The sequence below is a fragment of the Protopterus annectens genome, chromosome 14.part0, assembly GCF_019279795.1.
Source record: "Protopterus annectens isolate FY-2018-M chromosome 14.part0, PAN1.0, whole genome shotgun sequence".
Taxonomy (NCBI): Eukaryota; Metazoa; Chordata; order Ceratodontiformes; family Protopteridae; genus Protopterus; species Protopterus annectens.
The window spans coordinates 163,845,980-163,858,501 of NC_056748.1; positions in this window are offsets into that span (position 1 = coordinate 163,845,980).

Sequence of the window (12,522 nt, forward strand, 5' to 3'; positions counted from 1 at the left end):
GTGTGTGTGTGTGCATTGGTGTCTGTAGCCATCATTATGAGTGTGTAGACTTGTATGTGACACTATTATGAGTACTCACACACCCAGTACAGCCACCATTGCCATACCCCACAAGGTCATGTGATGTTATTCACTTTACAGGTACCTTGTAACATTCATCACACTAGTAGTCCTGTGCCACCTGCAAAAACTGCATAATAGTGTGGTACCACAACTTAATGAGTAGGGGTTCCAAACGCAACACTGGCAAATGTGATCCTGTGTGTGTGTGTGTGTGTGTGTGTGTGTGTGTGTGTGTGTGTGTGTGAACAGTATTCACTGTGTGTTTGGTTGATACAATATCCTGTGGGGTTGAGGGCTTTAGCAATCTGAGGTGTGCTCCACCTATCACACTTACCATTGTCCACTATACTAGTGCTGATGTCAACCACCATAGACTGAGATACAACCCCTCAGCCCTCTAATCTGTGAGGCACATGCAAGAACTGTTACACAGACCTGGGAAATGTGTGCAGATACAGCTGTACCCCGACAATGATGTGGTCGATGTGTTACTACACTGCCATACCCCTTGTTGGTGATGTCTGCAGGGCCACATCCTGCTGACACACAGACATTTGGAACACAAACAGAATAGAGCATGTGAGAACACATTTGCTTAGTGTTACTAACACCAGTAATGCATCATGGCTGAAAAAGTACACACACACTCTCTGATATGTACCTATTACAAATGCCAGATGACAGCACCTTACATGATATTAAATAGCTACACTCTACTAAAGTCACCCTGTGCATCAGACCCATATAAGCATGTTCCTGCATCGATGGTATGGATGGCATGGATGTGGCACAGGTGTCATCATATGCACAGGGTGTTGTGTGGATTTGCCAGAAGCCTAGGCTGATCCACATGGTTGACATCATGTGTGTGTGTTTGGGGGGTGTTCAATAAATGGGCAGTGCAGGGGTGGTGTGTGTGTGTGTGTGTGTGTGTGTGTGTGTGTGTAGGTGACTTTTCTGATGGTGATATGTGTGTGTGTTTGTATGCACACAGTCACACTAAGTGGGCACCCTACACAGGGGTATTTTGGATAGCTGTGGGCTGTACATGTCAGGGTGCACAGTTCACCATCTCTGGCCATGGACATGGGAACTGGACCTGCCGAGGGTATCACTGGCACAACCATGGCCGAGTCCAAATGCAGTACTACTCCCTGCTGGTGACTGCTGCCTGCTGGATCCGCGTCCCTATTGGGACTGGCCAGGATTACGTGCCCATGGCCTGCTGCATCATGTTGTGAATAGTACACCCCCTTCAGTAGTGTTGGTGGTGCTGACAGCATTGGAATGTGCTGGTGCATGGCCACATAGACACTCAGCTGATTGGGGTGCTACCCTACAGCCACATGGCTGCTGTCCAGTGTCCGCCATATGCTCAGGCAAAGATATTCCACAGTCGATGAGTGACAAGGTCTCCCCCCACCATCTATCCATGACCCCAGTATGCTCACAGATGGCTGCAGTGAGTTCATATTGCCACAGACACCAGGGACGTGCTCATCCATGACCCTGCGTGTATGTCTGGTATTATATTCATTACGTGCCTGTGCCCCCATGACAGCCTGAAACATGCATCTGGTGATTGCTCCCATGGAACTTGCAACAGGGGCATGACAGGCTGCAATCTTCCTCTGAGTAGCCCTGCCCATCTGCCTATATGGGACCTCACCAGCACTCTGGCTATGGCTAGTGCCTGCATCCTCACTTGCTATAGTCACCATAGTAGTCTGCTCCATGCCACCACATGCCAACTGTCCATTATCTGTGGCAACTGGTGAAGGGGTATGTGTGGCCATTGTGACTGTGTGTGGGGATGGGTTTGACAATAGTGGGATGCCAACCGATGGCACGGTATCAGCCCCTGACAACCCCACCTGAGCCTCGATATGAGTATCATCATGGTAAGATTCTGAAGAGACACTGACAGTATCAGTGTGGGAGGGACTGCAGCCACCATGTCCACCTGTGAGGGATAAACAACATAAGTAAATTACTACCGGCACTATAAGGTTTGCTGGTACACACACACACACACACACACACACACACACACACACACACACACACACACACACACACACACACACACACACACACACACACACACACACACACACACACACACACACACACACACGTGAGGTCCCTCAAAGGCATTACACAGACCTCACATTAGCCGGCTGGGGGCATTCACGACACACAGTCAGACAATAACATACTAGTTTTGGACGGACTCTCAGCATCATGCAGTGCAGCCCTTTCCAATTACCATTACTACTAATATACACCTCTGGGATACGTGAGTGGTTGTTAGTAGGTGATGGCACTTCACCTAGCACACACTGCACCCATGTAAAATATTGCTGTTCACCTGTATAGCACTGTGGCAACTCTTACAGAACCTACCCCCAACTGTACAGGGTTTTGCTGAATGTCTACATGTGAGGTTCATATGTTTGGACTGTTACTCATAACTCCTGTGTTTGTCTGATGCATTACTGTGTTGGCCTGTGGATTGGTGCCACTAAGTAATGTCTGAATTGGAGGTGCAGACTGCATAACCTGCAGTACATGTATTTTAAAACAAAACCAGTTGCTCAAACAACTTCCCAAGCTTACAGTGGATGTAGTAAGTGTACACACACCTGTTAACAAGCCAGGTTTTTGTGATTTATCACATGAAACCTCAGATATCAGGTCATAACACTGCCATCATTTCATATGACATATAACCTGTGCAATCCAAATGAAGAACATACACATCAGTTACAGGTAACATTTGGTAACTGAAATAGGTACAATAGGCTGGTTGCATGAGTGTGCACACCCTTAAACTAATACTCTGTTAAATCACCTTTTGATTTAATCACAGCATGCAGTCCTCTTGGGAAGGTGTCTACCAGCATGGCACATTTTGACTTGCCAATGTTTGCATGCTCTTGCAAAACACCTCGAGCTATGTCAGATTGCAAGGGCATCCCCTGTGCACTGCCCTCTTCAGGTTTCCCTGCATATATCCTATTGGACATAGGTGTGGGCTCTGACTCAGCCATTGCAGAATGTTGGATGTGTCCTGGTGAAGCCATCCTTTTGTTGATATGGATGCATGGTTTGGTCCATTTTTGTGTGGAAAGGTGGAATTCCTCATCATCCACAGCTATGTGGCAGACACCAGAACATTTTGGAGCCACAAGGGACCAGTGTTTGAAACTGTTCATAATCCCCTCTATCTTGGCTATAGCCCCAGTTCCAGCTTGTGAACAATGACCCCAAAGCAGGACACTGCTATCCCCATGCTTCACCATGGGGGTGGTGTTGTTGTGGTGATGTGCAGTGGTGATATTGTGCCAAACACCCCTGTCAGAATTGCAGCCAACGAGTACAACCATGGTCCGATATTACCATAACACATTATCCCACTTGCATTTTGGAGATCTGATGTATTGTTGTCAGACTTTCATCAGGCCTGGATATTGTTTGGTGTGAGGAACTTCTGCCGTCTTCCAACCCTACCCTATAGACAGGACATATGAAGACCATGGAAGGTTGTTCTGACATGTAGTACACACCCAGTACTTGCTGGAGATTCCTGCTACTCCTTCATTGTTGCTGCAAGGCTCCTGGCAGCCTCCCTGGCCAGTTTTCATCTTGTATTCTCATAGACTTTGGTGGGATGTCCACTCCTTAGCAATATCACTGTAGCCCCATATTTTCAACAACTTTTGAGGAATGTCTGCACTGTGTTCCATGGTATGTGCAATGCTGTTGAAATGTTTGGGTACCTTTCTCCAAGCTGATACATCTCAAATATGTGGTCCCTTAGCAGCTTTGTCAGCTGTATGTGAACCATGGCTGTTGCTGTAGCAGGCAACTGGTTATATGTTAGGATAATCCTAGTAGGACAGCTGACCGTTAGTTGCTGTTAATCAAAGAGTCGCTATAACTGATGGCTGTTGTGTACCTAATAAAATGTACTGCTGTATTTATATCGAAAGCTGCCTCAACACAGTACTAGCTTCATCCTGTGCACACATATGCATCTAGATTGTTGTACTATTGTTATGTGTCATTATTGTCCCCCTAACAGATTTGTTTGCTTTACAATTGAATTGTACAGGTCGTAGGTCACATGAAAGGTTAGCAATATTATGAACCTGTCTATTGTGCTCTCATTTTTGTATATTACACATACCTGGCATTCTAACAGATGTGTACACTTTTTATATGCACTGTATACCACTAATTTCTACACTATGACCCTAGTTATGGGCCTTTGCCCCCCATTTTGTCAGTCTTTGTCCAGGTGTCCTGCAATGACAGGTTGTGAGGTATGCTGCAGATATGTGACATCTCCTGCAAATAGGCCTCTGTCATGACCACCATTATGCAATGCAGTAAACAACACCATAAATGAACATGCAGATATTGCCAAATGGCTGAGTGTAACAGCTGTGTGTATGGTCACATGCATTAACTTTAGCATGCCTGAGGTACTGGTGAGCAACAACAGGAAAACCCCATACTTACTGGGTTCAAGCTGCTGTCCCATGTGCAGACCAGAGGGACCTGTGTAGTTGTGAGGGAGAGGTATTGTCAGCAGATTCACATTAGGCATTGGTACAAGATGAATGCTACATTTCTGCACAGGCACAGTACACACTATGATATTACACAATTTTCTGTCCTTCACCATAGATGTGCACTTGTGTGCATTACTACACCCCACCCACTAATCCATTTTTCACTGACATATGCATCTAGCGACTCTGTAGAAGACGGTTTTAATGCTACCTCATTACATTGATGTGCACTTTTGCCTTACCTGGATGCTCCTTGCCTGTTGCCTGGGTGCCACCGGGTCTATATTAAATCATCGAATGTTTAGAAAAGTGAACAATGATTTATCAACCCCATGTAAGCAAAAGCTTACAAACTTGAATGCTTAGAACAGCGACTTTTTTCCAATTGAAAAAAAATTGCTGTTCCAAAAAAAAAAAAATACACTTAAAACATAACATAAAGTGGGGTGCTTCTCCCATCACACCCCCTGACATGGAGGACTGGGCCCCAACACCTCTCCTACTTAAATATACCAATTCTGAGATCACACTACAGTAATGAAAATGGCAAAGTAACAGATGCGGCCAAGCAATTTCTTTCCCAGGGAAAGAATTCACTTATATACTGCTTAGTCATTTTGCCTTTTCGTCTTTCTAAGTTCGACCAAGACACATTCAAAATAATGCATCTGTGGTCATCTAATAGGAACCTGGTACCACCCACCTACACAACTGCTGTTTCCCGTGTTTGAGTTTGTATGAGGGCTACCCCAAGGTTGGGAAGGAGCTTCTCTGTCGCCGTAAGTGGGGCCTGTGTGGCTGGCCCCCCACCAGTAGCAGTACAGTCCCTCACTACAGCAGCAACCCTTTGCTGGGCATGATGTATCAGGTCAGTTGCTCTATGCCTGACCTGATCATATGCGTGTCCATAGTAGCCCAGTATGTTCACTCTGTGGATGATCTCATCTGACAGGGCAGTCTGCTCCTGAAGATTTTGCCGGCTACTGCCAGAAAAGATGGCATAGTTTAGGATTACAGTTTCTGTGATGGCTGCTGTCTCCCCATTGGTATAAGGCATTTGCTGCTGCATGGCACCTGGAGAACATACACAGGGAAACACATCACAGGACTTCAGAGATTGCCCAGAGTTCTTTACAGAGCCAGCACATGCATATGGACTATCATTAGCCATCACTTACAAACACATCATAACCCTGTACCTGGCAGCACTGTATGAACATGCATTGTACTCCTGGTCTTGATGTGCCATGTTCCCCCCAATGAGGGGCAGTACATTGCATAAACCACCATTCATCATTCAGGTTTGTGTAGAGGTATAACAGTGGCCATGTTCCTTGCAGATGGGATGTCAATGGTACTCAGGGTTTGCTTGCATACAGTGTGTAATGGAGCTGGAAGCATATGCCTGGGCTCATGTAGGATGCAGACAGGAATGTTATCAGGCCCGTAGGGGACGTGCTTTTGTTAACTTGGATTAGGCAGTTTGCACCTGATCCATGATGATGAGGGGAGGGTTGCATGTGCTGTGTACATCCACCTATACTGATGGTGATCCAGGGTGGTGATGTTTGCCCTAAACCTGTCTACAGCAGGTTGACTGTAGCTATGGTGTGTGTGTGTATGTAGAGTGATTGACCACCATTATAGGGTGGGTTGGATTGGTGCCTCTGAGACTGCAGAAATATGTGAAGATGGCCTTGTGATCGCCCTTAGTGGATGTATCCAATTTGTACTCATAGTTAACCTTACAGGAATCCACCTGTGACCTATAATGCTTGTACAGACAAAGGTTGACATGCCACCCAGTTGGTGCCTGCTCCTACTTTCCCTGTACAACCAATATAGCATCACATTATGTGCTTTGTGCATTGCTGCTGTTCAGCAAAGGGGTGGAGACAGGTTTTACAAGTATGGTGTTGCTGAGGCCATACAGCTATGTGGGTGGTCATATATCTGTTTGTAGCAGGCATGGACACAGGGTCAGAACACAGTTGGCCACCTCTACAATTTCAGTGTGATACTCATGCTTATTATACTACCCATGTCTGTGTACTCATGCTTATTAAACTACCCATGTCTGTGTACTCATGTTTATTATACTCCCCATGTCTGTGTACTCATGCTTATTATACTACCCATGTCTGTGTACTCATGCTTATTATACTACCCATGTCTGTGTACTCATGCTTATTATACTACCCTTGTCTGTGTACTCATGCTTATTATACTACTCCTGTCTGTGTACTCATGTTTATTATACTCCCCATGTCTGTGTACTCAAGCTTATTATACTACCCGTGTCTGTGTACTCATGCTTATTATACTACCCGTGTCTGTGTACTCGTGCTTATTATAATACCCGTGTCTGTGTACTCGTGCTTATTATACTACCCGTGTCTGTGTACTTGTGCTTATTATACTACCCGTGTCTGTGTACTCGTGCTTATTATACTACCCGTGTCTGTGTACTCGTGCTTATTATACTACCCGTGTCTGTGTACTCCTGCTTATTATACTACCCGTGTCTGTGTACTCATGCTTATTATACTACCCGTGTCTGTGTACTCATGCTTATTATACTACCCGTGTCTCTGTACTTATGCTTATTATACTACCCATGTCTGTGTACTCGTTCTTATTATACTACCCATGTCTGTGTACTCATGCTTATTATACTACCCATGTCTGTGTATTCATGCTTATTATACTACCCGTGTCTGTGTACTCATGCTTATTATACTACCCGTGTCTGTGTACTCATGCTTATTATACTACCCGTGTCTGTGTACTCATGCTTATTATACTAGCTATGTCTGTGTACTCATGCTTATTATACTACCTGTGTCTGTGTACTCATGCTTATTATACTACCCATGTCTGTGTACTCATGCTTATTATACTACCCATGTCTGTGTACAAATGCTTATTATACTACCCGTGTCTGTGTACTCATGCTTATTATACTACCCATGTCTGTGTACTCATGCTTATTATACTACCCATGTCTGTGTACTCAAGCTTATTATACTATCCACGTCTGTGTATTCAAGCTTACTATACTACCCATGTCTGTGTACTCATGCTTATTATCCTACCCATGTCTGTGTACTCATGCTTATTATACTACCTATGTCTGTGTACTCATGCTTATTATACTACCTGTGTCTGTGTACTCATGCTTATTATACTACCCGTGTCTGTGTACTCATACTTATTATACTACCCGTGTCTGTGTACAAATGCTTATTATACTACCTGTGTCTGTGTACTCATGCTTATTATACTACCCGTGTCTGTGTACTCATGCTTATTATACTACCTGTGTCTGTGTACTCATGCTTATTATACTACCCATGTCTGTGTACTCATGCTTATTATACTACCCATGTCTGTGTACAAATGCTTATTATACTACCCGTGTCTGTGTAGTCGAGCTTATTATACTACCCAGGTCTGTGTACTCATGCTTATTATACTACCCATGTCTGTGCACTCATGCTTATTATACTACCCATGTCTGTGTACTCATGCTTATTATACTACCCATGTCTGTGTACACATGCTTATTATACTACCCATGTTTGTGTACTCATGCTTATTATACTACCCGTGTCTGTGTACTCATGCTTATTATACTACTCATGTCTGTGTACTCATGCTTATTATACTACCCATGTCTGTGTACTCATGCTTATTATACTACCTGTGTCTGTGTACTCATGCTTATTATACTACTCCTGTCTGTGTACTCATGCTTATTATACTACCAGTGTCTGTGTACTCATGCTTATTATACTACCCATGTCTGTGTACTCATGCTTATTATACTACCCGTGTCTGTGTACTCATGCTTATTATACTACCCTGTGTACTCATGCTTATTATACTACCCATGTCTGTGTACTCATGCTTATTATACTACCCGTGTCTGTGTACTCATGCTTATTATACTACCCATGTCTGTGTACTCATGCTTATTATACTACCCATGTCTGTGTATTCGTGCTTATTATACTACCCATGTCTGTGTACTTGTGCTTATTATACTACCCATGTCTGTGTACTCATGCTTATTAAACTACCCATGTTTGTGTACTCCTGATTATTATACTACCCATGTCTGTGTCAGGGCAATGCCACAACCAGTAGCTGTAGAGGTGTAACTCTGTTGGATGCACAGAAACTAAGGTTACACACATGTACAACATGTACAGTGTATTCATTTGATGTTTTGCATCCCGTGTCAGATGTTATGAGGCATCCAGGTACACCTACCCATACATACATATGCACAGGTGATACCTGCTATACATTTCTGTTCTGTGTCAGTATGGCACACTGTAATGACAGTCTTGCTGCTCAGTCAGTCATGTCAACCTGTTAGGGCAGGGCAACGTACATACATGATGGGCAATGGGCCATAGTAAGTGACATATTCTTCATATTGCTGTAACACACATATGTCATTTGATAGTGCAGTAGCCTTTGCATTCACAGACATGCCTTGGAGGATGTATGATGCTCATATGGCAGGCAGAGAGATGAAAGGCTAGATGTGGGGTAGTGAGGGTAGGAACTGTTAATGTTTTGAGTATGACTGGTATGGGGACAGAGCTAGCTGATATGCTGGACAGAGGAAAGGTGGATTTATTGTGTTTCCCAGAGACCAGATGGAAGGGGTATACATGTCATGGTGTGTATAGGAGGGGAAATGGTGTAGGGGTTAACCTGAAGGAACATTATGCCAAGAGTGTTTGTGGAGGTGATAAGAGTGTCGGGTAGAGTGATGTTCAGGAGGCTGGGAATTGATGGTGTAATGTTGACAGTTGTTAGTGCATATGTTCCACTAAATGCATGTGTGATGAATGAGACAGGTGTACTTTGGTGTGGTTGGATGAAGTGGTGATGCCTGTACCTAAGGGGGAGTGAGTGGTGATTGGAGCAGATTCCATTGGGCATGTTGGTGAAGGGGACAGAGGGGATGCAGATGTGATGTGTAGGTATGGTGTTAAGCAAAGTAATGCAGAAAGGTGAGCTGGTGGTGGAGTTTGCAACAGAGGTTGAACATGGGTGTGGTGACTATATAGTATTGCAAGACCAAGGGGCATAGGGTGACATACAAGAGTGGAGGAAGATACACATATGTGGATTATCTCCTATGCAGGTGGGTTGGTTTGAAGGGGATTGGTAACTGTAAAGTGGTGATGGGGAAAGTGTAGTTAGGCAGCATAGAAGGTTGGTCTGTGGGATGACACTGGTGATCACGAAGAGGAGGATGATTGTGAGTGTGGCACCACAGATCAAATAGTGGATACTGAGAAAGGGTGATTGTGAGGTAGATTTCAGGGAAGAGTTAAGACAGGCAGTGGGTGGTAGTGAAGAGTTAGCAAATATCTGGGTAACTCATCTGAGCTAGTAAGGGAGATGAGTAGAATGGGGCTTGGTGTGACATCTGCACAGAGGAAGGAGGACAAGGAGACCTGGTGGTGGCAGGAGGAAGTACAGGGGAGTATACAGAGAAAGAGGTTGGCCAAGGAGAAGTGGGATTGTCAGAGATGCAGAAAGTAGACAGGTGTATAGGGAGAGGGGGTGCATGGCAAAGAAAGTGGTGGCAAAGGCTGAGGATGGGGTATCTGAAGGGTTGTATGTCAGGTTGGACACCAAGGATGGGGATTAGGACCTGTACCAATTGGCTTGACAGAGGCATGTAGCTAGGAAGGATGTGCAGCAGATAAGGCTGATAAAGGATAATGGTGGAAGTGAACTCACTAGTGAGGAGAGTGTGTCGAGCAGGTGGAAACAGTACTGTGATGGGCTGTTGAATGAAGAGAATGAGAGAGTGAGAAGGTTGGATGATGTGGGTATGGTGATTCAGGACATGCAACAGATTATCAAGGGGGAAGTCAGGATAGCTATGAAGAGGTTTAAGAATGGAAAGGCTATTGGTCCATACCTGTGGAAGCATGGAGGTGTTTAGGACAACTGGCAGTAGTCTTTTTAACCAGATTGTTTACTGTAATCTTGGAAAGTGAGACGTTGCATGAGGAGTGGATAAAATGTGTTTGGGTACTGATTATGACAATATGGGTGGTGTGCAGAGCTGTAGTAACTACAGAGGGATAACACTGATCAGTCACAGCATGAGGTAATGGTAAAGGGTGGTGGAAGTTAGGCTAAGAAGGGAGGTGAGGATTACTGATCAGCAGTATGGTTTCATGCCAGGATAGAGCAGTGCAGATGTGATGTTTGCTCTGAGAGTATTGATGGGGACATACAGAGAAGGTCAAACGTAGCTGTGTTGTGTTTTGGTGGTCTCACAGAAAGCATATGACAGGATGCCAAGAGAGGAGTTGTGGTATTATATGAGGTGGTCAGGAGTGGCGGAGGAATCCGTAAGAATGCTACAGGATATGTACAAGGCTAGTGTGACAGCAGTGAGTTCTGCAATGGGAGTGACAGGTGTGTTTAAGGTGGGGGTGGGAGTACATCAGGGATCAGCTATGAGCCCTTTCTTATTTTCAGTGGCGATGGACAGGTTGACAGACATGATCAGACAAGAGTCCCCTTAGACTGTGCTGTTTGCAGATTACATAGTGGTCTGTAGTGAGAGTAGGGAACAGGTTGAGGAGACCCTGGAGAGGTGGAGGTATGGTCTAGAGGGGGAGGAATGATGGCTAGCAGGACTAAGATGGAATATATGTGTGTGAAGTGGAGGGAGGATGGAGGAATGGTGAGGATGCAGGGAGTACAGTTTGCTAAGGTGGAGAGGTGTAAATACTTGGGAACAACAGTTCAGAGTAATGGTAAGTGTGGGGGAGAGGTGAAGATGTGAGTACGGGCAGGATGTGGGTGGTGGGGAAGAGTGTCATGTGTGATTTGGGACAGCCGAGTACCATTAAGAGTGATAGGAAAGGTCTGCAAGAGGGTAGTGAGACCAGTTATGTTATATGGGTTGGAGACATTAGCATTGAAAAAAGAGGCACAAGTCAAAGCTGGACGTAGCAGAGTTACTGATGGTATGATTTGCACTTGGTGTGGCCTAACAGTGTCACAGTCAGTATTGTGCAACATACACTCCAGTAGTGGTCATATGTGAGCCATCCTTTCCTGGGGTGACTCAGGGCCCTGTGCTCTGTTCTATGTCACTGCAGACAGACACAGTTTCTATGGCCATAGATTCTGCTCAGCAATATATCAGTACAGCATGTGTTGTTGAGACATAATATTGTTTGAACTTCCTATTTTCCACATTTACATGCCCCCTACTACATTCCATTACAGGCTTGATTGTTTGACATAACTGTGTTTATTTGTTTTCAGTTCATTTGGTATACTCCATCAATCTCAGTGTGTGTGTATGCGTGTCTGTCTGTCTATTTGTTTCTGTGTGTGTATGTCTCTCTCTCTCTCTCTCTCTCTCTCTGAGATAGATGTAGGATATACATCTGTTTTGGATAAGCAGCATCTTGCCTTTAGTAGGTAATGCTCATGAGCAGCTGATGGCCTGTGCACCACTTGGAGTCCCCCACTTACCAATTGCATGTGGAACAACAGTGGTATCATTCCCATACCCAATAGCATGGAAACATACTCCTATAACTGAGTACTTCATGTGGGCATTGCCCTTGACAAACAGCATCACAGAGTGTAGTTGGAATACTTCTTATGAAAAACACTGTGGAGACAGCTTAACAAACTGGGGAAGAATGTTCCAGACATAGGGACAGAATGTAAGTATTGCTGTTATACAGTTGAACTAATGCTAGTTTGACAGGGTTTGTATGGATATGTCTGCTCTCCATGAATTTAAGTCTGATAGTGTTATGTGGTTGACATAACTTCCAAATGGAGGGCTATCCACAGACTGGCCAGAGTTCGG